General features: G+C 46.8%; 1 non-coding gene across 1 annotated transcript; it reads right to left on the bottom strand.

The window, feature by feature from the left end:
- Positions 1-1,215: 1,215 nt before the first annotated feature.
- On the bottom strand, positions 1,216-1,302 carry TRNAY-GUA (transfer RNA tyrosine (anticodon GUA)). The gene is given in 2 exon segments: positions 1,216-1,251; positions 1,266-1,302. It is a non-coding gene; the product is annotated as a tRNA-Tyr (tRNA).
- Between the last annotated feature and the right edge of the window lie 2,423 nt (positions 1,303-3,725).

Raw genomic sequence — 3,725 nt, 5'->3', positions numbered from 1 at the left:
GTGTGGACCACCAGCATGTCGCAGATGAGAGTCTCAGGGTTGTTACCAAAACTGCAGAGCGCCGCCAGTTCGCGCAGTTTGGTGACATAATCATCAACGGGTTCGGACGCCTCCCGTTTGCGGCTGTAGAACCGAATCCTGTGCAGGACGGTATTCTCCTTGCTGGTGAACCTTTTAACAATCCTTCGCACAGCCTCCTTGAATTCATCATCATTATCACCAGCTACCGGCTCCGGGGTGAGACTCTCAAACACCCTCTGTCCTTCAACGCCCAGGGCATTTAGTAACATCGCTCTGCGTCTCGCCGCCGAGTAGCCCGCACCGCACATGGCCTCTACATACGTTGGGAATAAGGGTTGCCATTGTGTCCACGGAATGGCAAGCCTACCTGGAGTTTGCAGGAAGGGCGGTGGTGGTGTCGCTCCTTGCATGGCTCAGGCGGGTTTTAGTGATGATCCTCGTCGCCAATTATGTTGTGTAATTCTCACAATAAATGACAGGAGGCGGTGTGGTTACAAGTTGTGTGCTTTTATTCTTCTGTGCCACTCAAGTAAATCTGCAACATATATGATATGAGTCAATGATGGGCAACAGGCCCTGGAGCTGCGATGCAACTCGTGTACATGCTGAGAGTCTCTCTTGCGGCTTGGAGGCCTCTTCTTGGGAAGAGCGCCCGGGAGCACGTCCTGCTCCGTGGCTTTCTCCCGCTCGAATGCCTCGCTGAGCGTGCGGGGTCCTATCTCTACACAATTGTAAATAAAGTTTGACTTAACTGCTGCCCAAGCAGCAAAGAAAGAGGAAGGGAAGAGAAAGGAAGCCAGGTTTATGGACGCAGTTAGAGAGGATTGGATACAATAGTCACATGGAAACAACATTCGACCTATCATAAACGGACTACAAACAGCTGTTTTAATGGGAAATGTCGTTTTTGTGATGGTTTCTTTTTAATATTCTTTGCTTTAATGCTGCTCGAGAAAAGAGAAGAGTAAGCATAATTCGGGCCTCCAGTCTTGACACAGAATCCGAGCACAGGCAACCTTGTCCTGCTAAAAAGGAAGACAACTCACCTTTCAACCAGCACAAACGATCACAATCTGGTTTCCAAAAGTCATAAAAATGTTGAGAACCGGTCGTTCAATGTGACCAAATACAGCGCAGTATAAGTGTGCGGTTTCCATTGATATTACGTGGCAGAAGTGTTTTATTAGCAAAATGTCCTTCGAGCCGGATTTGAACCAGCGACCTAAGGATATCTGATTACCTCACTACAGTCCTCCGCTCTACCAACTGAGCTATCGAAGGATACATGTACGAGTGCTTGCAAATGGCATGCTGAATGACCAGCACACAACGTGAAAGATATCATTGTTTATACGTGTGATTTCAATATTGATCCTGCTCCCTATAGTTGCACTTCAATGCCTTAAATTCATTATCAGGCTGTATACCGCGTGATTTTTTGACACCAAGAGTACCGCGCGGGTTTGGTTCGAAAGTACTTAAAGATCAACTTAGAACACAGCCAAGGGCCCATCACACATCTACAAGAAACAGCACGATGGAGAGAGGCTCCGTGCACGTGAAAGTTGCACCTGGAGCCGAAAATGCGATTTTTCTTTCGAAATGATTCGGCGAGCAGCTCTATTGATCTCCTTCCTGACATCCCACACGTTTTGTTCCATTGTACTTGCTGGTTACAGAATAAGCAAAGAAATGGAAAATCCGATGCTATAACTGGGGCAATATTACAACAACAAAAAAGGAAGGAAATAAGGTCTAGGATTGCAGATGTCTGTTTCTTTGCAAGACGACCGAAGATCAGAATCAGTCAGCCGAAATAGCTCAGTTGGGAGAGCGTTAGACTGAAGATCTAAAGGTCCCGGGTTTCGGCAGGGGATATTTTTTAAAGGTTTTTCATGCTGCTCCATTTGATAATCAGAATCTTTTCACACTTAAAGTTATCATTGAATGGCAGACGATGCAGTGGAAATAAATCTCTAATTCTTATTTTTCTACCATATCTCCCCAAATGTAATTTCCATGTTAAAACTTGTTGCTCATTTCAACATGTCCTGTCTGTGCCATGAAATGGAAAAGAGACTTATAGGGGTCATAATATTTCAATGTGACTCAGGGCACATATGGCCATAATTCACAACTCACAGTACTGGGCATTATTTAGTTTAATGCTTTTGCAAAGATTTCCAGTTGCATACGTGTTTTTTTTTTAAAGGGCTGCGGTTGAAGGAATAGGTGAAGTGGTGACAACTTTTGAATTTGCGCGGGTGGGGTGGGGTAGGGTAGGGTAGGGTAGGTGGGTGAACCATTTGGTGCAACTTTTCACCCAGATGATGTCCTGGGAAATTATATTCTACAGAATGCCATCACACAACATGACATCATAAGCAGTGACATCCAATTACCTGTGAGCGACACACAGTCCTTGTTAATGATGTCCAGTTTCCCACCAAAACAAAAAGTGATGGATTTAAGGTTTTGCAGAAGTCATAATCACTGGCACGTGCCATTCTTCTGTGTAACCTTCCCTATAATTATGTTGGCCAAGAATATCTTCACCAGCATGTACAAAACACCAGTGCAGAGTAGAATCCTGTCACTGTGATGCACTGTACACGGAGCACCCGTAAATTAACTCTTGCCAAATAAAGCACGCAGCAGGTGTTTTCTTTCAACACACACCACTCGTGTCTATTGTTTTTGTCCGGCTAAGGTGATGGTGGTTCGGGAAGGGGGTAAGGGCGGGGGCGTCAAATGTTTCAAGATCGTGGGGGGGGTGCAGCTATGCCCCATGAAGCAGTATAAGTGTTCCAATTTTCTAATTTATCTTGCGGAGGGCAAGTGTGTGTTGATGCGGCTAAGCCGGGTACCGCACCAATCACACAGGACTGGATAGGGAGACAAGGGGTGCAAAAAAGGATGGAGCGGAGATGGACCCACCACGGTGCCGGGCTTTGTCTGTATATCTGGTAGAGAGTCGCAGGGCTGAACGTCGGAGGCGGTCTGCGGATCAGAGGCAGGATCTAGGCAGTGGCAGAAGATCAGAGGGGCGTTTCGTTCCCCCAGGCAAGGTTTTATACATCCCGGTCCTATCCAGTCCCCAGACAGTGATCGAGCACGGGTGCAACCGAAAACTACCCTCCCTCTCTCTCATAACTATATTGTTTCTGTATCAATTTTCTCTCTATTTTACTGTCGTACTGAGCACTACTTTGTTCGTTTTTTCAGAGCCCCGAGGCGGAGTTATGAGGTGTATACATAAAAAAAGTGCAGGTTGAGACCACAAGGGTCCACTGCAACCAGGAGTTAGAGCACGGCACCCAGGGGTACAAGTCCTTAGTAATGGCCACAGGGCAATCCAATGATTGAGGAGGGTTGTGGGGGGGTTTGGGAACTGCAACAAGAGACAGCGTCTGCCATGGGGCTAAGCTGCCAGCTAACAGGTAAGTATGTACATTGAAATGAGGAGGGTCAAATAAAGAAAAGGGGAAAGAGGGAAAGGATAGGAATGGAGGGAGTTACGAGATTTCAGCAAGGGAAGTGGTCGGTCAGTGGTTTCAGCTGGGAGCTTTGCCCCCATGAAAGGAGTGTTCAAGCTGCCAACCTTAGTGCCATTTGCCCGGGTGCCTGGATGAGGAGGCCAAGAATGTCTTCACCGGCATATCCAGGATGCCAGTGCAGAGCAGAATCATACTAAGTTAACTCTT

Source organism: Ambystoma mexicanum (assembly GCF_040938575.1).
Source record: "Ambystoma mexicanum isolate Mex_15411 chromosome 12 unlocalized genomic scaffold, UKY_AmexF1_1 Mex_chr12_unloc.2, whole genome shotgun sequence".
NCBI classification, from domain to species: domain Eukaryota; kingdom Metazoa; phylum Chordata; class Amphibia; order Caudata; family Ambystomatidae; genus Ambystoma; species Ambystoma mexicanum.
This window is presented reverse-complemented; position numbering and strand designations above follow the sequence as displayed.